Genomic DNA, 24,715 nt, shown 5'->3' with positions numbered 1-24,715 from the left:
ATTGGGATTAGTGATTGGGACAGTTAATAGGATATTCGACTGAAGATATAATGATTAACTTAGAAAGCACTATTGGTAATATAAGTGTTACTGGATATGCCCTTTACCATTTCATGTTTTTAACCTCACAGAGACGAGTCACAAAACAGTCTCACAATGTGTTCATTCAAGAAAGCTTCTTTCCTGCGCAAGCCTCGTTTCTTTCTGTCAACAACACATCGTAATCTCTACATTTCTCATGGAAAAATAAATTAGTGACATTAGATTTGGGTATTTTGGAAAAATAACAGATAGATACAATTGTTGCGCTGTTTACATCTAATCATCAACCGGCCTGAAAAGGACTTCTGACAATAATCTGTCACCAGGCCTCAACAGTCACCGTCTGATTCCTCCATCGTCTCATCATTAATTACCCACCTTTCCCCCTAACTAGAGCTGCTTTCACCGTCATGACCATTCTCCAGATTGAGGCTCTCTCATTAACAAGCAGAGCATAATCAATGGCACGGACTGGTTAGTCCGAATGGATTATTTCTGTGTCATTCTGTAATTTTGTAATTGTAAGTGGTCCCAGGATTTGATGATTCATTGTAACTGGTCCCTGGAATTGGTGCCTCAGTGTAAGGGGTCCATGGATTTGATGTCTCAGTGTAATTGGTCGCTGGATTTGATGCCTCAGTGCAAGTGGTCCCTGGATTTGGTGTCTTAATGTAAGTGGTTCCTGGATTTTGTCATGTATTCAATTATCATTGTAACCCATGTATAAGCTGCCCGGAGTTGTACACCTTGAGACCATTGACCACAAGGGGGTGAACTTGTGGCAGACACTCCTAACCTGGACTTATTGGTATAAAAGGGGAAGCTCCACCCACCTTTATCGCTTGAAGTCTTGGTAATAAAGGTAACTGGTCACAGAGTGACATTCTCTCAAGTATGGGCCTCGTGTCCATTTATACTGCATAGTAAGGACATATCACTGGCGACGAGAAACTGGGATTTAAACCACGCGAGCATGGCCACTAGCAGCACAGAAGAGAGGTACTGTGTTGGTGATAATTGGGACGACTTTATTGAGAGACTACATCTCAGTTTTGTCACTAAGGAATGGTTGGGACAGGATTCGGCCGACAAATGCAGAGCTCATCTCCTGACAGTTTGTGGAGCCAGAACGTACTCCCTGATGAAGGCCCTTCTAGCAGCAGAGAAGCCGGGGACAAGACGTTCGAAGATCTCAGTAAGTTCATTGGGGAACACCTTAAACCTGCGAGCAACATGCACATAGCGAGACACCAGGTTCACATGCACTGGCGGTGAGAAGAGAAAAGCGTTCCTGACTTCATGGCAGATCTCCGGCGACTGGCGAGCCTATGTAAGTTCAAAGATGCAGGCAGAGCGGAGATGATGCGAGACTTTTTTATTGAGAGCATCGGGCAAGCTGGGGTTTTCAGGAAACTGATTGAGACCAAAGACTTGACCTTGGAAGTGGCGGCTCTGATAGCCCAGACATTAATCTCAGGGAAGGAAGAGACCAGAATGTTTGACAAAAACTTTGGCTCAAATGCGGCAAACAACCAGGGAGTCAACATTGTTAACGCGGCACACAGTTCTCTAGGCAGATAAGGGCAATCGGACATGCCCCAGCATGCAGTCGAACCCAAAAGGGGAATTCAACAGAGACAATGGATAGCTGAACGGTGATTCATGCCATTGCATTGGACAATGCGGCCACTAATGGGGCCATCAACACCTGTTAATGGTGCACTTAAGGACAGTTACAGAGACAGTCAGAGACGATCGACTGGTAATGGACCTTTTGTTTCCAACAACGGCTCATGTTGGAGGTGTGGAGGCAAACATACAGCGAGAGCCTGCAGGTATCAGCAATATACCTTAAGAAACTGCAACGTTAGCGGTCATTTGGCGCGTATGTGCAGGAAGCCTGAAAACAGGTTAATGTACGAGGAGGACAGGCCCGATGTAAGCCCTATGAGGCCAAATGAATACTGGGAAAATCACTGGAAGCTGAAGTTCAGCGAATTCATGTGGAGCACATATACAGTTCATATACCAGGTCACCACCGATAATGATGAAAGTGCTCCTCAATGGCATCCCAGTATTAATGGAGCTAGACACGGGGTCCTGCCAGTCCTTGATGAGTATCAACCAGTTTGAATGTTTGTGGGTGTCCAAGGCCAGGAGGCCAAAATTATTGCCAATTGATGCACAGCTACGGACATATACAAAGGAGATCATTACGGTGCTAGTTTCGGAGAACAGGTTGCCACTCTGTATTGTCCTGGGGGATGGTCGCACACTACTGGGGAGGAGTTGGTTTCCTGTCATGAACTTGAAATGGGGCAATGTCAATGCATTTCTTCTGTGGAGCGAGTATCATGCTCACAGATCGTGGACAAATTTGACTCATATTTCAATCCATCATCGGCACTTTCATGGGGGCTAAGGTAGTGATTCACATAAAAACGGACGCCAGGCCAGTGCACCACAAGGCCAGAGCGGTGCCGTACGTGATGCGTGAAAAACTAAAATGCGACTTGGACTGCCTGCTGAGGGAAGGCAGCGAAATGTCAGTTGAATTCAGTGACTGGGCGAGCCCAATCATGCCGGTTCACAAGGTGGATGGGTCGGTCAGGATATGTGGCGCTTACAAGGCCACCATCAATCGGGTGTCACTCCAAGACCACAACCCGCTACCGAGAGTGGAGGAACTCTTTGCGACACTATCCGCTGGCAAACCTTTTTCACAATTGGACCTTGCCTCAGCTCACATGACCCAGGAGCTGGCGAGTGAGTCGAAATCGCTGACCACCATCACGACACACAAGGGGTTGTTTCAGTATCACAAATGTCCGTTCGGGATTCGTTCAGCCGCCGTGCTCTTTCAGCAAAATATGGAAAGCTTCCTGAAGTCGATTCCAAGGACGGTGGTTTTTCAGGACGACATTCTCATCACGGGTGGCAATGCTGAAGAACACCTCCACGACCTGGATGATGTGCTACGCAGACTGGACCGGGTAGGGCTGTGACTGCAAAAGGCAAAGTGTTTCTTCTGATTTACAGAGGTAGAATTCCTGGGGAGGAGGGGAGCAGCAGACGGGATCAAACCTACTGTGTCCAAAACGGAAGCGATCCGAGAGCACCCAGACCCCGTAACACGATGGAGCTGCATTCATTCCTGGGGTTCCTGAAATATTTTGGTAACTTTCTTCCCAAATTGAGCATGCTGTTGAAGCCCCTACACATGCTCCCACGCAAAGGTCGCGATTGGGTCTGGGGGAACAGCCAGGAAAGGGCTTTTGATAGAGCACGCAAATTGTTATGCTCCAACAAACTGTTAATATTACATGACCCATGTAAGAAACTTGTTATAACGTGCGATGCGTCGTCCTATGCGGTTGAGTGTGTGTTGCAGCATGTGAATGCCAATGTTCAGTTACAGCCGGTAGCTTATGCCTCCAGAAGTCTGTTCCAGGCAGGAAGGTGCTGCGGGATGGTAGAAAAGGAAGTGCTAGCATGTGTATATGTACCAGTATCTGTTTGGCAGGAAATTTGAGCTGGAGACAGATCACAAATCCCTAACATCCCTTTTGGCCGACAACAATGCCATAAATTTCGAATGCGTTGTGCGCACTTACATTAGCCGCCTATGCCTACACAATTCAGAACAGACCGATGCACTCAGCAGGCTCCCACTAGCCACCACCGAGGGGGCAACTGAGCATGATGCTGAGATGGTCATGGCTGTTGAAGCTTTTGAAAGCAAAGTTTCACCTGTGACAGCCCGTCAGATTAAAGTATGGACAAATAAAGACACGCTACTGTCTTTAGTTAAGAAATGTGTCCTGAATGATGACTGGGCAGCCACGTACAGGGCATGCCCTGAGGAATTTAAACCGTTTCATAGGCGCAAAGATGAACTCCCGATTCAGGCCGATTGCCTACTATTGGGAAACCGAGTAGTCATGTCCCACAGGGACAGAGAGGTGTTTATCAGTGAACTTCACAATGAGCATCCGGGCTTTGTATTGATGAAGGTAATTGCCAGGTAACACATTTGGTGGACAGTTATAAATGCAGTCCTGGAACTTTGTGTTCGCAGGTGCAACACGTGTGCTCAGCTGGTCAACGCACACAGGGAAGCCGCCCTTCGCCCCTGGTCCTTGCCCGCCAAGCCATGGTCACGCATCCATGTGGACTACGCAGGTCCTTTCATGGAAAAACTGTTTTTGCATGTAGTAGACGCCTACTCCAAATGGATTGAGTGTCCCACTTTAAATTCAACGACATATTTTGCCACGGTAGAAATTCTACGGGCAATGTTCGCTGCCCATAGTGTACCGGACGTCTTGTATTGATACAATGGCCCGTGCTTCACAAGCATTGAATTACAAGACTTCATGGCAGGTAATGGAATCAACCATGTCAGAACGGCACCGTTCAAGCCTGCCTCAAATGGCCAGGCGGAACGAGCAGTAAAGATAATCACACAGGGGGTGCTCAGAATCCAAGGGGTTTCCCTACAAAGCTGCTTCATCACGTCTCCTGTTGGCCAATAGATGCCGACCACACTCGCTCAAAGGGGTTCCACCCGCAGAGCTGCTAATGAAAAGGTCGCTCAAAACCAGGTTATCCCTTATACATCCCACCGTGAAAGAAATTGTTGAGAGCAGGCGTCAGTCACAATGTGACTAATATGATAGGAATGCGAGGGCGCCATGTATTGATGTCAATACACTGTTGTTGTCCTTAATTACGCTGCACGGCCCAAATGGATTGCAGGCACTGTGATTGCCAAAGAGGGGAATTAGGGTTTTGGTCGTTAAAGTGACCAACGGACAAAGCTGCCGTAAACACGTGGATCAAACTAAAAGAAGGTTCAGCAACCCCATTGAAGAAGCAGAGGAAGAACACGGCGTCGAGTTTACTCCACCACAGGTGACCGAACACCGGATCCAAGTGGAGGAGACCCAGTCACTGTGGGCAGTCCGGACAGGCCTGAGGCACCGCAAGCAGCAGACACTCAGGCCAGAGCCCAACAACCGGAGACCCAACTCAAGCGCTCTACAAGGGAATGTAAACCACCAGATAGACTTAACCTGTGATCTCAATAAGACTTTGGGGGGAGGTGATGTCATGTATTCAACTATCATTGTAACCTATGTATAAGCTGACAGAAGTTGTACACCTTGAGAACATTGACCACAAGGGGGTGAACTTGTGAGAGACACTACTAACCTGGACTTTCAAGTATAAAAGGGGAAGCTCCACCCACCTTCATCACTTGAGGTCTTGGTAATAAAGGTAACTGGTCACAGAGTGACCTTCTCTCAAGTATGGGCCTCGTGTGCATTTACACTGTATCGTAAGGACATATCAGATTTGGTGTCACAATGTAAGTGGTCCGTGGATTTGGTGTCACAATGTAAGGGAATCCTGGATTTGTTGTCAACAGTACCTCGTCATTGGGACTGTGGACAACCCCGCAGCCCTGCAACGCATTCAGCACAGAATGATCCCACTAAAATCTATTCCCAATAAACACTACTCACATTAGTTCACCAGAAACAGCCCAGTGCCTGCAAGACCCATCATAGTTCAAGAAAGGCAATTAATGGGCAGCAAATACCCCTCACTGATACACCTCATTCACCTCTACTCTCCAAATCCACCTCGCCAACTACTCTTTCGCCCCTACTCTCCAAATCCCTCACCCCAACTCCTCTCTCACCCCATTTCTTTCGAACCCTCACCTTAACTCCTATTTCACCCTTCTCTCCAAACCCACCTCCCCCAACTCCTCTTTCATCCCTAAATTTCATTTTCAACATCACTTACACAAGTCATCCACACTGGAGGTAAATCTGAGGAGCTTCTGTGTGATGGTGAGGTGATCACTGGGCAATTAAGTGCAGAGACTGGTGTGAGGCTGCTCATTACCCTCGGTGAGATTTACTCCTCTTTCCCACTGAATACCGCGGAAGACGGTCACCTTGGTAACGGAATCGTCATTGTGACAACATTTTCTAAACAAGGGCACACAGGACAATGGGTCATCAATAAATGGTAAAGGGATTAAACACTCTGCAATTACATCGTAAATAATATAAAATACACTGCTGAAAAATAGCTGGCGAAGATAATAGCTTATCTCTGTGGAATTCAGTAGCAAACAATAAGAATGATGTGTTTACTTTACACACACACACTTACACATATATATGTAGCAAAGACTTTGTGTGCACACTTTTCAGTTGTTGTGCTTAAGCTGATGCAATATGTTTTATTAGGTCTTGCTGCGTCAGGATATAAAGATACCGCACGCAATTGCTCCTCCCGCTGCCTGGGGGAATGGAGCAGATATTTAAAGGGACAGGGACTCCCTTTTCGCCGCCTAGTTATACTTAAAAAAACAGTCCAGTTTATCTCGGAGTGCCGGAGGACTTCACAAGCCCAGCTCCCATTTACAGTCGCTCCCTTCTGTACTGTGCAGTGATTGTAAAGCTATTTATTTTCAGTGACTTGAGCCTTTCTATAATGTCTTAATTATTTTTGATGATCCAATTCATTTGCTTTCCTAATTTGACAGGATTTCAGAATTGTGCATTGTGACGAAGGTTTTGTTTAAAGGTTGATTTAAATTTGTTTGAAAATATTCTTTCTAACCCTCCCCCAAGCCCACAAATTTTAGAACACTCTGCAATACTGACTGGGAAGGTCTCAAGTTCGGTCCTTGAACGTTCTTAGTTGTTCTTAGTCAAGGCAGCCGTTCAGGGGTTCGAATTGTCCTCACTATCACTGGACTAAATATAAGTCAAAATTATCCAGTGCCCTTGCTCTTGATACCGATCCAGTGATATCAACTGGGAAGTGTGTGGATGTTACTTGAGGGCAGGATTGAATTCGGCTCTGATGCCTATCACAGTGGAAATTTCTATCCTGTACTTAAAGTAACAACTTTTGTAACCTCTATTTAGAGGGTATTAGAAGGGCAGGATCTTCAGCTTGGAAACTCAAACCAACCATCATGTCAAGATTTGAGGGAACCATCGGATTCATCAGGATCACCTTATCATCAGCCGTTGGAAAAACACCAATCACTAGCGGGGAGAAACAGGACACATTTTCTCTGTGTGAATGCAACTTCAACCAGTCATCGAGCCTGTGAGACTCGTGAGCCCAGCTGACTCAACACTGTGAATGTGGGGAGAGTGGGAATGGATGCAGATGCGCGTCGGGGAGAGGTCGTTTACCAGCTGAATGTGGAAAGAGATGCAGTCGCTTATCTCAACAACTGCTATCGGCACATGCTAAGTCCTGTCACTGAAAGTGATTAACAGACTGGATTTTGTGTTCGTGATCTCGGCCGTGTTAGCTCTCCCTAATCTGGATAACAAGGCAAAGAGAGTGACTCTGGAAGGTGTGGGGAACTGGGACTTGTTCCTGAGAGTAACCAAAAGCATGATAACTGAAACAATTGAGAGTTAGAATGGAGAAAAGGCCCCAAATGGAGCAGTCGCTAAAAGGACATCAATAGTCGCCTCTTATCATAGAGATTTCAAATATTGACACATTGTGTAATTTGAAATGTCAAAATATTAAACTCCAGCCCAGTTTTCAGAATGATTACCATCAGCAGAAACAAATCCCAACTGACAGAACGAACACGATTCAGTCAGAATGTGAATAACAACAGTAATAAGAGTAGAACCCAACCCCTGCAGTCACTTGTGAACTCGCAATTCTGATGACTGAATTAATCTCTTACCACACTTCCCCAGTGTGAACTCGCTGGAGTTTCAGCAGATGATGGAGTGAAACCCTACCCACACACAGAGCAGGAGAACGGCCTTTTCTCGGTGCGACTGTGACAATGAATTTCTAGATCAAACGGGAAGCTGAATCCATCCCCACAGTCTCCACATTCCCACGGTTTACCCATGGTGTCGGTGTCCTTGTGTCTCTCCAGGTTGGACGATCAGTTGAAGATTCGTAGACACACACAACACATGTAGCTTCTCTCCCCTGTGAATGATGCAAAGTTTTTTCAGGCTGTGTAACTGGTTGAAGCTCTTTCTAGTCGACTGGAACAATCTCACTCGGATGTTTGTGTGTCGTGGTGCTTTCCCAGATGTTTGAAATATTTTCCCACAGAGAGAACAGACAAACATTCCTGCTTCCACATTCAAAGGCCGAGGATGTTGATTATTTCCACCTTACATGGTTGGGCTCAGACCTGCACCAGCTGTGTCCAAAGTGAGAATAAAATCAATGAGATGCTGATTTTCTCTACTGGCCACTGGGTCTTTTGTGCTGGCCCAATAGGGTGAGACTGTTCTGGCCCAATAGAATGAGTTTAGGCTTGCCCGATAGACTGAGCCTGTGCTGGCCCAATAGTGTGAGCCTCTGCAGGCCCAATAGTTTGAGCCGGTGCTGCCCGATAGGGTAAGACTATGTTGCCCGATAGGGTGCGACTGTGCTGGCCCAATAGTGTGACACTGTGCTGGGCCGATCGGGTGAGATTGTGCTGGCCCGAGAGGGTGAGACTGTGCTGGCCTGATAGGGTGAGGCTGTGCTGGGCCAAGAGTTTGAGCCAGTGCTGTCTGATAGTGTGAACCTGTGATGCCCAATATGGTGAGACTGTGCTGCGCGATAGGGTGAGACTGTGCTGGGCCAATAGTGTGAGACTGTGCTGGCCCGATAGGGTAAGCCTGTGCTGGGCCAATAGGGTGCTACTGTGCTGGCCCAATAGGGTGAGACTGTGCTGGCCCGATAGGGTGAGCCTGTGCTGGGCCAATAGGGTGGTACTGTTCTGGCCCGATAGGGTGAGACTGGGCTGGCCCGATAGTGTGAGATTGTGCTGGCCCGATAGGGTGAGCCTGTGCTGGCCCAATAGGGTGAGACTGTGCTGGCCCAATATTGTGAGCCTGTGCTGGCCCAATAGGGTGAGACTGTGATGGTCCGATAGGGTGAGACTGCACTGGACCAATAGTGGTAGCCTGGGCTGGCCTGATATGGTGAGACTGTGATGGCCTGATAGTGCTGGATGAATACTGTGAGCCTGTGCTGTCCCGATAGGGCGAGCCTGGGTTGGTTCGATCGGATGAGGCTGGGCTAGCTCAATAGGGTGAGCCTGTGCTGGCTCAATGGTGTGAGCCTGTGCTGGCCTGATAGGGTAAGCCCGGGTTGGCCCAATAGTGTGCACTTGGACTGCCACAATAGGGTGTATCAGTGCTGGCCCAATAGGGTGCAATATATGCTGTATGATGTCCACATCTCTGAGCCATACAGAGAGGGGTATTACACAGCCCTGCAGACCATGTGCTGGCTGAAAGCGTTGAACTCAAATTGCTGGAGAACTAACATTGACGATATCTTCACAAGATCCTGAAAATCCCCTGGGAGGACAGAGGCACCAACGTTAGCCTCCTTGACCAGGCCAACGTCCCCAGCATCGAAGCACTGACCACACTCGACCAACTCTGCTGGGCGGGCCGCATTGTTCATGAGCCTGACACAAGACTCCCAAAGCAAATGCTCTCGTCATAACTATTACATGGCATGCGATCCTAAGTTGGGCAGAGGAAGCGTTTGAAGGACACCCTCAAAGCCTGTCTAATAAAATGCAACATCCCCACCGGTACCAGGCAGTTCCTGGTCAAAGACCACCCTAAGTGGAGGAAGTGCATCCGGGAGGGCATTGAGCACCTCGAGTCACATCGTAGAGAGCATACCGGAATCTAGCACAGGCAGTGGAATAAGCGTACAGCAAAGCAGTCCCAAACACCCTTTCCTACAACCACCGTCCATCCCAACTGGGACAGAGACTGTAATTCCCGTATTGGACTGTTCAGTCACTTGAGAACTCACTTTTAGAGTTGGATCAAGACATCCTCGATTTCGAGCGACTGCCTATGATGAGGGTGAGCTTTGGTTGGCCCAATAGGATGAGCCTGTGCTGGCCCAATAGGGTGAGCATGGGATGGCCCAATAGGGTGAGCCAGGGATGGACCAATAGGATGAGCCCAGGCCAAGGGTCACCAGAAAGCAATCAGCACAGCAAGGCTCCCTTTCAGGGGCCACTGACCTGGGCACAAACATGTGAACAATCAAACTGACATACACCCAGAAGCCCAGCCCACATGTTGTCCCTGCACAAAGGACCACACTTGCGCCGTGAGACCCACCCTGACCAAGATGGCGGCCGCTGAGCCCGCTCCCCGCCCGGGAAATAGTTACCACCAAGAAAGTAATCAAGAAAACATCACCGAAGGGCGGCAAGGAGCGCAGAAGAGGGAGGAAGGAGACTGAACCAATCTAGATCTACAAAGTTCACCCCGACACCGGCATCTCTTCCAAGGCCATGGACATCATGAACTCCGTTGTGAAGGATATTTTGGAGCGCATCGCGGGTGAGGCTTCCCGCCTGGCCCATCACAACAAGCGCCGCACCATCAGCTCCCGGGAAGTCCAGACCGCCGTGCGTCTGCTGCTGCCCGGGGAGCTGGCCAAGCATGCCGTGTCGGAAGGGACAAAGGCGGTGACCAAGTACACCAGCTCCAAGTAAAACTTCCCGCTGTCCTGAGAGATCAAACCCAAACGCAACGGCTCTTTTAAGCACCATCCACAACCTCTCTGAAAGAGTTGCACAAACCCATCTCCCTTTAGACTCAATTTACTGTAATTATTTGCTGAACAAGTGTGTGGGGACCTTTGCAGTTCGAGCTGTAGATTTAGTTTTCAATTCTCAGATAACTGATTTTACTGTCCGGTTCTTCCTTTTCCCGCCCTAAACTACAAACACGGTCCCTGGTCGCCCTTTCTCTTTGCTCTCAGACCCGTTCATTTACAGCTGCTTCCGACGAATTAGAAAATTGTTTCAGCGTGAGATTCAGACTGTAGCCACCTCGTTCTCTCTCAAGCCCTTTCAATTTAAAAGAAAATTCTACTTAAAAGTTAAACCGTTTATTAACCTTCGAGTCCGGGTGTAACAAGCCAGAATGGGAGTTCTTACAGAGACCAGAACCGGGGCAGTTTGAACACTCTGTACCTCTTCCCTTTTCACAGAAGGACTCCCAATTCTGGTCTCACTGCTGCCTGTGCGGGGGATCGATCGATAATCTATGAAAGCTCACTTTTACAAAGATTGAGCTGGAATGTGTCCCGTTACAGAATAAGTGGAGCGTTATTCACCCTCCGCCCTCAGAACAAACATTTTGAAACTGAACCCGAATTTAATCCTGATTGTAACAGACTGGAATTTGCAAGTGAACTGTGGATTAAGACAAAGGGAAACAAAAAGTGTTTGGAAATATGTGGCTAATGGGGAAGTTACTAACATAATCCGCAATTTTAACAATTGTTGGCGGGATTTTTGAATTTCTAAGTCCTTCGAAGACTGACTGTTGAGAACTGTCATTTCCGCCCAGATTTCTTTGGTGGGCTAAACAGGCTGCGATTGGTCATCGGAAACATAGAAACATAGAAACATAGAAAATAGGTGCAGGAGCAGGCCATCCAGCCCTTCCAGCCTGCACCGCAATTCAATGAGTTCATGGCTGAACATGAAACTTCAGTACCCCCTTCCCACCATCTCGCCATACCCCTTGATCCCCCGCGTAGCAAGGACTTCATCTAACTCCCTTTTGGATATATTTAGTGAATTGGCCTCAACTGCTTTCTGTGGTAGAGAATTCCACAGGTTCAACACTCTCTGGGTGAAGAAGTTTCTCCTCATCTCGGTCCTAAATGGCTTACCCCTTATCCTTAGACTGTGGCCCCTGGTTCTGGACTTCCTCAGCATTGGGAACATTCTTCCTGCATCTAACCTTTTTAAACTCGTCAGAATTTTAAACGATTCTATGAGGTCCCCTCTCATTCTTCTGAACTCCAGTGAATACAAGCCCAGTTGATCCAGTCTTTCTTGATAGGTCAGTCCTGCCATCCCGGGAATCAGTCTGGTGAACTTTCGCTGCACTCCCTCAATAGCAAGAATGTCCTTCCTCAAGTTAGGAGACCAAAACTGTACACAATACTCCAGGTGTGGCCTCACCAAGGCCCTGTAAAACTGTAGCAACACCTCCCTGCACCTGTACTCAAATCCCCTCGCTATGAAGGCCAACATGCCATTTGCTTTCTTAACCGCCGACTGTACCTGCATGCCAACCTTCAATGACTGATGCACCATGACATCCAGGTCTCGTTGCACCTTCCCTTTTCCTAATCTGTCACCATTCAGATAATATTCTGTCTCTCTGTTTTTACCACCAAAGTGGATAACCTCACATTTATCCACATTATACTTCATCTGCCATGCATTTGCCCACTCACCTAACCTATCCAAGTCAATCTTCAGCCTCATAGCATCCTCCTCGCAGCTCACACTGCCACCCAACTTAGTGTCATCCGCAAATTTGGAGATACTGCATTTAATCCCCTCGTCTAAATCATTAATGTACAATGTAAACAGCTTGGGCCCCAGCACAGAACCTTGCGGTACCCCACTAATCACTGCCTGCCATTCTTAAAAGAACCCATTTACTCCTACTCTTTGCTTCCTGTCTGACAACCATTTCTCAATCCACGTCAGCACACTACCCCCAATCCCATGTGCTTTAACTTTGCACATTAATCTCTTGTGCGGGACCTTCACGAAAGCCTTCTGAAAGTCCAAATATACCACATTAACTGGTTCTCCTTTGTCCACTTTACTAGACACATCCTCAAAAAATTCCAGAAGATTTGTCAAGCATGATTTCCCTTTCACGAATCCATGCTGACTTGGACCTATCATGTCACCATTTTCCAAATGCGCTGCTATGACATCCTTAATAATTGATTCCATCATTTTACCCACTACTGAGGTCAGGCTGACAGGTCTATAATTACCTGTTTTCTCTCTTCCTCCTTTTTTAAAAAGTGGGGTTACATTGGCTACCCTCCACTCGATAGGAACTGATTCAGATTTAATGGAATGTTGGAAAATGACTGTCAATGCATCCGCTATTTCCAAGGCCACCTCTTTAAGTACTCTGGAATGCAGTCCATCAGGCCCTGGGGATTTATCGGCCTTCAATCCCATCAATTTCCCCAACACAATTTCCCGACTGATAAAGATTTCCCTCAGTTCCTCCTCCTTACGAGACCCTCTGACCCCTTTTATATCCGGAAGGTTGTTTGTGTCCTCCTTAGTGAATACCGAACCAAAGTACTTGTTCAATTGGTCTGCCATTTCTTTGTTCCCCGTTATGACTTCCCCTGATTCTGACTGCAAGGGACCGACGTTTGTCTTTACTAACCTTTTTCTCTTTACATACCTATAGAAACGTTTGCAATCTGCCTTAATGTTCCCTGCAAGCATCTTCTCGTACTCGATTTTCCCTGCCCGAATCAAACCCTTTGTCCTCCTCTGCTGAGTTCTAAATTTCTCCCAGTCCCCGGGTTCGCTGCTATTTCTGGCCAATTTGTATGCCACTTCCTTGGCTTTAATACTATCCGTGATTTCCCTTGATAGCCACGGTTGAGCCACCTTCCCTTTTTTATTTTTACGCCAGACAGAAATGTACAATTGTTGTAATTCATCCATGCGGTCTCTAAATGTCTGCCATTGCCCATCCACAGTCAACCCCTTAAGTATCATTCGCCAATCTGTCCTAGCCAATTCACGCCTCATACCTTCAAAGTTACCCTTCTTTAAGTTCTGGACCATGGTCTCCGAATTAACTGTTTCATTCTCCATCCTAATGCAGAATTCCACCTAATTATGGTCACTCTTCCCCAAGGGGCCTCGCACAATGAGATTGTTAACTAATCCTCTCTCATTACACAACACTCAGTCTAAGATGGCCTCCCCCCTAGTTGGTTCCTCGACATATTGGTCCAGAAAACCTTCCCAAATGCACTCCAGGAAATCCTCCTCCACCGTATTGCTTCCAGTTTGGCTAGCCCAATCTATGTGCATATTGAAGTCACCCATTATAACTGCTGCACCTTTATTGCATGCACCCCTAATTTCCTGTTTGAAGCCCTCCCCAACATCACTACTACTGTTTGGAGGTCTGTACCCAATCCCACCAACGTTTTTTGCCCTTTGGTGTTCTGCAGCTCTACCCATATCGATTCCACATGATCCAAGCTAATGTCTTTCCTAACTATTGCATTAATCTCCTCTTTTACCAGCAATGCTACCCCACCTCCTTTTCATTTTATTCTATCCTTCCTGAATGGTGAATACCCCTGGATGTTGAGTTCCGAGCCCTGATCATCCTGGAGCCACGTCTCCGTAATCCCAATCACATCATATTTGTTAACATCTTTTTGCAGTTAATTCTTCCACCTTATTGCGGATACTCCTTGCATTAAGACACAAAGCCTTCAGGCCCGTGTTTTTTAACACCCTTTTGTCCTTTTAGAATTTTGCTGTACAATGACCCTTTTTTTCTTTGCCTTGGGTTTCTCTTTCTTCCACTTTTCCTCATCTTCTTTCTGTCTTTTGCTTTTGCCTCCTTTTTGTCTCACTCTGTCTCTGCATTGGTTCACATCTCCCTGCCATATTGGTTTAACTCCTCCCCAACAGCACTAGCAAACACTCCCCCTAGGACATTGGTTCCGGTCATGCCCAGGTGCAGACCGTCCGGTTTGTACTGGTCCCACCTCCCCCAGAACCGGTTCCAATGCCCCAGGAATTTGAATCCCTCCCTGCTGCACCACTGCTCAAGCCACGTATTCCTCTGCGCTATCCTGCGATTCCTAATCTGACTAGAACGTGGCACTGGTAGCAATCTCGAGATTACTACTTTTGAGGTTACTCCTTTTTAATTTAGCTCCTAGCTCCTTATATTTGTTTCGTAGGAACTCATCCCTTTTTTTACCTATGTCGTTGGTACCAATGTGCACCATGACTACTGGCTGTTCTCCCTCCCATTTCAGAATGTCCTGCACCCGCTCCGAGACATCCTTGAACCTTGCACCAGGAAAGGACCAATGAAATTTACTACAGAGTGACCATCACAAGTTCGCTCCCTGCATTCCTCCAGAAGGTATAAGGCAGATGTGGGAGGAGTTTCTCATTCTTTCCATGAACGTGTAGATTGTGGAAATATCTAGAAGATGAAAAACCGGCGGTAAAGCCCGGGCCAAGGCCAAGTCTCGCTCAACCAGGGTAGGACTGCAATTCCCTGTGGGCCATGTTCACAGGCTCCTGCGGAAGGGGAAACTACGCTGAGCCTGTGGGTGCCGGAGCCCCGGTCTACATGACTGCTGTGCTCGAGTATCTGACCGCTGAAATCCTGGAGCTGGCCGGCAACGCGGCCCGCGACAACAAGAAGACACGCATCTTCCCCACACACCTGCAGCTGCCATCCGCAATGACCAGGGGCTCAACAATCTGTTGGGAAAGGTGACCATCGCTCAGTTCGGGGTGCTGCCTGATTTAGTGGCTGTGCTGCTGCCCAAGAAAACCACCAGTGTGTCCAAGAGCAAGTAAAGCGTACAGCATTTAATCTAATAAATCAAAGTCTCCTTTTAGAGCCACCCACAGTATCAATGTAAGGGCAGGTTAATGCTCTCTTGATCAGAATTGTCCCAGATCTAAATTAACATTAAATCTCTGCAATTACGCTGGGCGTTTCCTGCTCTCGGTAATAAATCGGTCACTCTCTATCGAACATGTAGAAATCTAGATCGACAAACACTGCCGCAGTTTTGCTGTTAGCGGATATTCGGATCAGCGAATCAATATAGAGAGAGACTGACTTCAGAGAAAAAGAAAGCAGACAGAACCTGCTCTCGGTAATAAATCGGTCACTCTCTATCGAACATGTAGAAATCTAGATCGACAAACACTGCCGCAGTTTTGCTGTTAGCGGATATTCGGATCAGCGAATCAATATAGAGAGAGACTCACTTCAGAGAAAAAGAAAGCAGACAGAACCTGATCGTGGGACCGGCCGTCATTGAACTCGTTGTGTGAGCCGAATATCAACGGATGGTAAGAGCCGAGAATAAAGGGAATGAGCGGTTGATGGGTCCAACGTTTCTGACTGAGAATTCATTTATTGGTTCAAAGTCCGTTTTCATGCTATGGGAGACGTACTTGAATGATTTTCGTCAAAATTCCTTTCATTAACAATTATATTTAGTTATAAAATGCTGCTGTTAGAAGCTCACATAATTCATTTCTGATCTGACATGGATATTGATGTGATATCGGCTGCTATGACCGGATTTGAACGTAGCTAACCCGGATTGGAAGGCAGCTATTCTCACCACTATACCACCATCCCACACACAATGTGCCTTGTATTTGCGGACTAACTCATTCTTGCTGCTCTGAGGTGGGACAAATATTATGTACAGTAATCAGAATGTGCTGGGAAACTTTCCCTCCAATTAAAAACGGTCACTGTGAATAGCTACCTTGCTTGGGCTGAGCCCGCACCACATTTATTCGTTTTAAGCCCTTTTAGTTCAAAAAATAATCAACAGATATGAGGAATGTTTTTTGTAAATTATCTAATTTGTACGATATAACCTGCTGAAGGCACTAAGTTTGGTGTACTAAAACCAGCCTATTCCTGTCAATTTCTCAAATGTGAGCGATGGTGCTATAGTGAGCAGTGAGCTGTCTCCCAAGCAGTGGGCCCGGCTTCCATTCCCGGCCATCGCAATCGGGGTAAGTTTACCGCCTCGCAGGCCAGAAATGATTTATGGTACCTTGCAGCAGGATTTTATAAAAGCAAACCTGTTGCACTATCTGTCGACAGTGATCAGTTTATAACCGAGAATGTCTGAGGGTCATTTCTGATCAGGAAACTAACCGCTTAATTGCAGAGATTCAATGCTAATTTAGATCTGGGACAATTGTCATCCATAGAACATTCACCTGCCCTCACATTGATACTGTGGGTGGCTCGGAAAAGATCCTTTTGGTTATCAGATTAAATCTTGTCCGCTTTACTTGCTCTTGGACGGAACGGTGTTTTTCTTGTGCAGCAGCACAGCCTGGATATTAGGCAGCACCCCGCCCTGAGCGATGGTAACCTTTCCCAGCAGCTTGCTGAGCTCCTGGTCGTTGCGGATGGCCAGCTGCAGGTGCCTGGGGATGAGGCTTGTCTTCTTGTTGACGCGGGCCGCATTGCCGGCCAGCTCCAGGATTTCAGCGGTCAGATACTCGAGCACAGCAGCCATGTAGACCGGGTCTCCGGCACCCACACGCTCAGCGTAGTTCGCCTTCCGCAGGAGCATGTGAACACGGCTCACAGGGAACTGCAGTCTGGCCCGGGAGTAGCGAGACTTGGCCTAGGGCCGAGCTTTACTGCCGGTTTTTCCTCTTCTAGACAATCCACATGTTCAGAGAAAGAATGAGAAATTCCTCCCACATCTGCCCTTGTTAACCTTCTGGGGAAATGCAGGGAGCGAACTTGTGATTAGTCGCTCTCGAGTGAATTTCATTGATCTTTTCCGATAACCAATCCCAGTCTACTTAGCTCACCAATGAAAGTAGGGCCGAAATTTCTGTCTCCAACAGTCCGAATAACGATTTTTAATTAAAAAACCCCTGCAAAAATTTTTAAAATAGCGGATTATGTTAATAAATTTACCATCAGTCAAAGATTTGCCAACAGGTTTTAATTTACTTAGTCTTATTGCAGGTGCCCCTTGCAAGTTACAGGCTGGATTAAATTCGGGTGCTATTTCAAACTGTCTGTAATGGGCGTGAGTCAATCCCCACTGATTCTGTAACGGACACATTCCAACCCAATATTTGAAAAAATTGTGTTTCATAGATTGTCGCTCGAAACAACGCAAAGGCGGTAGTGATACCAGAACTGGGTGTCCTTCTGTGAAAAGGGAAGCGGGACAGTGTCATGTAATCAACTGTCATTGTAACCCATGTATAAACTGACCTAAGTTGTGCACCGTGAGAACATTGACCACTAGGTGGTGAACCTTTGGGAGGCGGTCCTAACCTGGACTTTCAGGTATAAAAGGCGACGCTCCACCCACCTTCATCACTTTAGTGCTGGCTAATAAAGGTTACTGGTCACAGAGTGACCTTGTCTCAAGTATGGGCCTCGTGTCCCTTTATACTGTAGAGAAAGGACATATTATTGGCGACGAGAAACTGTGATTTAAAGCACCCGAGCGTGGCGACTAGCAGCACAGACGAGAGGTACTGTGTTGGTGATGATTCGGACGAGTTTATTGAGAGACTGCAGCAACGTTTCCTCAGTAAGGATTGGCTGAGACAGGATTCGGCCAACAAACGCAGCGCTCATCTATACATGTTTTGTGGATCCAGGACCTACTCCCTGATGAAGGACCTTCTCTTGCCGGCGAAGGCGGTGGACAAGGCTTTTGAAGAGCGCAGTAAGTTGATCGGGGAACACTTTAAACTGGCGAGCAGCATGCACATAGCGAGACATCGGTTTTACATGCACCAGCGGCGAGAAAGGCAAAGTCTTCCAGACTTCATGGCAGACCTCCAGCGACCGGCGAGCCTATGTAAGTTCCCAGATGAATGCAGAACGGAGATGTTGTGAGACTTTTTTATTTAGGGCATCGGGCAAGCTGGGGTTTTCTGGAAACTGATTGAGACTAAAGACTTGACCCTGGAAACAGCGGCTTTGATGGCCCAGACATTTATTTCGGGGGAGGAAGAGACCAGAATGATTTTTAACAAAAATGTTGGTTTAAATGAAGCAAATGGACAGGGAGTCAACATTGTTAACGCGGCACACAGTTCTCTAGGCAGACAGGGTCAATCGGATAAGCTCGAGCATGTAGGCGAAGCCAAAGGGGGAATTCAACAGAGACAATGGCTAACTGAACGGTGATTCATGCCATCGCAAGGGACAATGCGGCCAGAAATGGGGCCATCAACACCTGTCAATGGTGCGCTTAAGGGCAGTTACAGAGACTGTCAGAGACGATCGACTGGTAATGGACCTTTTGTTTCCAACAACGGCTCATGTTGGAGATGTGGAGGCAAACACACAGCCAGAGATTGCAGGTATCAGCAATACACCTGCAGAAACTACAACGTCAGCGGTCACTTGGCGCATATGCGCAGGAAGCCTGCAGCCGCATTGATGTACGAGGAGGACGGGCCCGATGTAAGCCCTACGAGGCCAAAGGGACAATGGGGGAAATCGCTGGAAGCTGAAGTTCAGCGAGTTCACGTGGAGCACATGTACAGTTCGTACACCAGGACGCCATCAATAATGATGAAAGTGCTCCTCAATGGCATCCCAGTATCAATGGAGTTAGACATGGGGGCCAGCCAGTCCCTGATGAGCATAAAACAGTTCGACAAGTTGTGGGCGTCCAAGGCCAGGAGGCCAAAATTATTGCCAATTGACGCACAGCTCCGGACATATACAAAGGAGATCATTCCGGTGCTAGGCAATGCCACGGTAGTTGTGACCCACAAAGATTCAGAGAACAGGTTGCCACTCTGGATTGTCCCGGGGGTCAGTCCCGCACTGCTTGGGTGGAGTTGGTTTGCTGTCATGAACTGGAAATGGGGCGATGTCAATGCAATTTCTTCTGTGGAGCGAATATCATGCTCACAGTTCCTGGACAAATTTGACTCACTATTTCAACCAGGCATTGGCACTTTCATGGGGACCAATGTAGTGATTCACATAAACCCGGACGCCAGTCCAGTACACCAAAAGGCCAAAGTGGCACTGTACGTGATGCGGGATAAGATAGAAGGCGAATTGGAATGACTGCTGAGGGAAGGCATCATCTCGCCAGTCAAATTCAGTTACTGGGTGAGCCTGATTGTGCCGCTGCTCAAGGCGGATAGGTCGAACATATGTGGTGTATAGAGGGCCACCATCAATCGGGTGTCACTCCAAGACCAGAACCCGCTACCGAGAGAAGAGGACCTCTTTGCGACGCTATCCGGTGGCAAACATTTTTCAGAATTGGACCTGACCTCAGCTTACATGAACCAGGAGCTGGCGAGTGAGTCAAAGAAGCTGACCACCATCACGACACAAAAGGGGTTGTTTGAGTATAACATATGTCCGTTTGGTATTCGCTTGGCCGCCGCAATCTTTCAACGAAATATGGAAAGTCTCCTCAAGTCGATTACAAGGACAGTGGTTTTTCAAGACGACATCCTCATCACGGGTTGCGATACTGAAGAACACCTACGCAACCTGGAGGAGGTTCTACGCAGACTGGACCGGGTAGGTCTGCGATTGTAAAAGGTGAAGTGCATCTTCCTAACTCCAGAGGTAGAATTCCTGGGGATGAGGGTAGCAGCAGACGGGATCAGACCTACAGTTTGTCGTAAATGGAAGCAATCCAGAGAGCACCCAGATCCCGTAACACGACAGAGCTGCATTCATTCTGGGTTCCTGAATTATTTTGGTAACTTTCTTCTGAAATTGAGCACGCTGTTAGAGCCGCGACACGTGCTCCTGCCCAAAGGTCGTGAATGGGTCTGGGGGACAGCCAGGAAAGGGCTTCTGATAGAGCACAAAATTAGATATGCTACAACAATCTGTTAACGCGATATGACCCATGTAAGAAACTTGTTTTAACATACGATGCGTCGTGCTATGTGGTCAGGTGTGTGTTGCAGCATGTGAATGCCAATGCTCAGTTATAGCCGGTAGCTTATGCATCCAGAAATCTGTCCCAGGCAGAACGGGGCTACGGGATGTTATAAAAGTAAGCGCTTGCATGGATATATGCTGTAAAAAAATGCACCAGTACCTGTTTGGCAGGAAGTTTGAGCTGGAGACAGATCACAAACCCCTAACGTCCATTTTGACCGACAACAAGGCCATAAATGCAAAAGCATTGGCCTGCATACAGAGGTGGGCACTCACGTTAGCCGCCTATGACTATACAATTCAGCACAGACCGGGCACTGAAAACTGCGCCGATACACTCAGCAGGCTCCCACTCGCCACCACCGAGGGGCAATCTAGCATGCTGCTGAGATGGTCATGGCTGTTGTAGTTTTGAAAGCGAAGGCTCATTGTGACAGCCCATCAGATCCAAGTCTGGACAAATAGAGACCCGCTACTATCTTTAGTCATGAAATGTGTCCTGATTGGGGACTGGGCAGCCACGCACGGGGCATTCCCTGAGGAATTCAAACATTTCACAGGCGCAAGGATGAACTCTCGATTCAGGCCGATTGCCTACTATGAGGAAACCGTGTTGTCATGCCCCAGATGGGCAGAGAGATTTTCATCAGAGAACTCCACAATGAGCACCCTGGCAATGTCATGATAAAGACAATTGCCAGGTCAAACGTTTGGTGGCCAGGGGTAGATGCAGACTTGGAACTTTGTGTTCACAGATGCAACACGTGTGCCCAGCAGGGCAATGCGCCCAGAGTTGACCCCCCTTAGCCCCTGGTCCTGGCCCGCCAAACCATGGTCACGTATCCATGTGGATTACGCAGGTCCTTTCATGAGAAAAATGTTTTTGGTTGTAGTAGACGCCTACTTCAAATGGATCGAGTGTGACATTCTCAATTCAAGCACATCCTCTGCCAAGGGAGAAAGTCTACGTACAATGTTCGCTGCCCATGGTCCACCGGACGTCTTGGTCAGCGACAATGGCCTGTGTTTCACAAGCACTGAATTCCGCGATTTCATGGCAGGAAATTGTATCAACCATTTCAGAACGGAACCGTTGAAGCCGGCCTCAAATGGTCAGGTGGAACGAGCAGTGCAGATAATCAAACAGGGGATGCTCAGAATCCAAGGGGGTTCCCTACAAAGCCGCTGATCATGCCTCCTGTTGGCCAATAGATCCCGACCACACTCGCTCACAGGGGTTCCACCCGCAGAGCTGCTAATGAAAAGGCCACTCAACACCAGGTTATCCATTATACAACCCATCATGAAAGAAATTGTTGAGAGCGGGCGCCAGTCACAATGTGACTACCATGACGGGAATGCGAGGGCGCGATGTATTGATGTCAATGACTCTGTCTTTGTCCTCAACTACGCTGCAGGGCTTAAATAACTCGCAGGCACTGTGATTGCCCAAAGAGTGGAATAGGATTCTGATAGTTAAACTTAGCAATGGACAAATCTGCCGCAAACACGTGGATCATACAAAAAGGAGGTTCAGCAACCCCATAGAAGAAGCAGAGGAAGAACATGATATAGATTTAACACCAACACAGGTGACCGAACAGCGCATCCAAGCGGAGGAGAGCCCAGTCACTGTGAGCAGTCCGAATGGGCCTGAGGCACCGCAAACAGCAGACACTCAGGCCAACGCCCAACAACTGGAGCCCCATCTCAGGCTCTCTACAAGGGAGCGCAAAGCACCAGAGAGACTTAACCAGTGATCCCAATAAGACTTTGGGGAGAGGTGATGTCATGTAATCAACTGTCATTGTAACCCATGTATAAACTGACCTAAGTTGTACACCATGAGAACATTGACCACAAGGGGGTGAACTTGTGGGAGACACTCCGAACCTGGATTTTCAGGTATAAAAGGGGAAGCTCCACCCATCATCATCACTTCAGTGCTGGCTAATAAATGTTACTGGCCACAGAATGACGTTGTCTCAAGTATGGGCCTCGTGTGCATTTATACTCTATAGTAAGGATATATTAGACAGAGTGTTCAAACTGCCCTGGTTCTGGTCTCTGTATTAACTCCCATTCTGGATTGTTATACTGCGGGGAGTACAGAACAGACAAGTCTAGTTTCTATAGGATATTCTGTCCCCTCCTGTCCCTGCAAAGCTGTAAAAGCATTATTCTAGACACTCTCCCTCCATCCTTACTGTCTAAAATCAACTGCGAGTTACATTCTCCAGGAAATGCTGAATCTGGCTGGGTGCAATTCCACAGACATTTGTTAACCTCTGGTGCCTCACCATCAGTCGACTCAGTGACTGTCAGCAGGATTTCCACTGTGGTAGGCATCAGAGCCGAGTCCAATCCTACCCCCAAATGACATCCATGCACTTCCCAATTGATGTCACTGGATCAGTATGAAGAGCAAGCGCAGTAGCTAATTTTTACTCATATTTCGCGCATTGGTACTGAGGACAATTATAACCCCTGAACTGCTGCCTTGGCTGAGAACAACTAACAGCCCAGATCAAGGATCGAACGTGGGAACTTCCCAGTCAGTATTGCAGTGTTCTTAAAATTTGGGGGGATGAGGGAGGGTTGGAAAGAAAATTTTGAATCAAACGTTACTCCACCTTAAAACAAAACCTTCGTCACACTGCACAATTCTGAATTTTTTCCAAATTAAACAAGCAAGTCAAATGGATTATAAAAACGATGTGCCATTTTAGAAAGGCTCAAGTCACTCGAATAGACAGCTTAACAATCACAGCACAATACAGAAGGGAGTGAATGTTATTGGGAGCTCGGTTCGTGAAGTCCGCCGACACTCTGAGATAAACTGGACTGTACCTTGAGATATAAATAGGCAGAGAAAAGGGAGTCCCTGTCCCTTTAAATAGCTGCCCCAATCCCGCGGGCAGTGGGAGGAGCAACACACGCTATCTCTTGAGAGACTTACACAGCAAACACCGCTGGATGGCTTCCCGCAGGTTCCTAAAGTCCTAAGAAATAAAATTGCATCAGGTAAAGTAGAACAACTGAAATAATACACACAGACTCGTTGCTATGTGCGCGTGTGTGTGTGTAAACAAAACACATCATTCTTAATATTTGCTAGAGATAAGCAATTATCTGCACCAGTTATCATCCAGCATTTTATTTCCTATTATTCACAATGTAATTGAAGAGTGTTCACTTCATTTACCATTTGTTGATGTCTAATTGTCATGTGTGCGATTGTTCAGAACTTGATGTTAGAATGAGCATTCCGTTACCAAGGTGACCATGTCTGCCCACAGTATTCAGTGGGAAGTGGATTAAATCTTTGCTCTGGGATTTGGACGCTGTGGGAACATCGGTGCAAAATCACACGTTTCAATGTGAAATATATCTGCTTTCTCACATGTCGACCGCCCAGGAATTTGCCCGAGACCTCTCGCAATACAAATATGATCATCCCTAAGCGAGAATAAAACCCCTCGTGCAACGAGCCGCCAACAGTGAAAAGCGCAGCTCTCAGATTCTGACGGTAGTGAGAAAATATATTAGGCCCATCGTGCTTGTGCTGTCCCTCAGATATCTATCTAATTAGTTCCCCTCGCCATAGACCTGCAAATGTTATCCTTTTGAGGAATATATTATTAATTTGAGACATGACATGAGCAAAGTACAGCATCCTTGTAAGTAAAAGGGGAATTTGGCGATGAGGTTAAATGTAAATGACAAAACGAACAGGGAGGTCAAAGCTGTAAGACAACAACGACGAGGATGGGATTCGAACCCATGCGTGCAGAGTACAATGGATTAGCAGTCCACCGCCTTAACCGCTCGGCCACCTCGTCTCTTTCGTAGCATATCGTCAGCCATTCAATCTCCTGCGTTTTGTATCCGTACAGCAATAATGTGCAAAAATGTCCATTTCACAGCTTGCTCTGCCCGTGCATGCAGATCGACAATGATGAAAACGTGCCACGAGATTCTTTCAGCAAACAGCCTTCCCTTTCTTCAGGTGAGTGACTGGAAGACATGGTTGGGTTCTCGGCAGAATCACAACAAAGGATATAAAATTTCACGAAGGGAGCTTAGTTGATCGCGGCAAGTGTCGAACCTGCAATTTTTTGAT

The 24,715-nt window shown here is 47.3% G+C and overlaps 1 non-coding gene across 1 annotated transcript; it reads right to left on the bottom strand.

Moving 5' to 3' along the window:
* Nucleotides 1-24,352: 24,352 nt before the first annotated feature.
* On the bottom strand, nt 24,353-24,434 carry trnas-gcu (transfer RNA serine (anticodon GCU)). Its single transcript has one exon. It is a non-coding gene; the product is annotated as a tRNA-Ser (tRNA).
* Nucleotides 24,435-24,715: the final 281 nt, after the last annotated feature.

This window comes from Pristiophorus japonicus, unplaced genomic scaffold (assembly GCF_044704955.1).
Source record: "Pristiophorus japonicus isolate sPriJap1 unplaced genomic scaffold, sPriJap1.hap1 HAP1_SCAFFOLD_81, whole genome shotgun sequence".
Lineage (NCBI taxonomy): Eukaryota > Metazoa > Chordata > Chondrichthyes > Pristiophoridae > Pristiophorus > Pristiophorus japonicus.
This window is presented reverse-complemented; position numbering and strand designations above follow the sequence as displayed.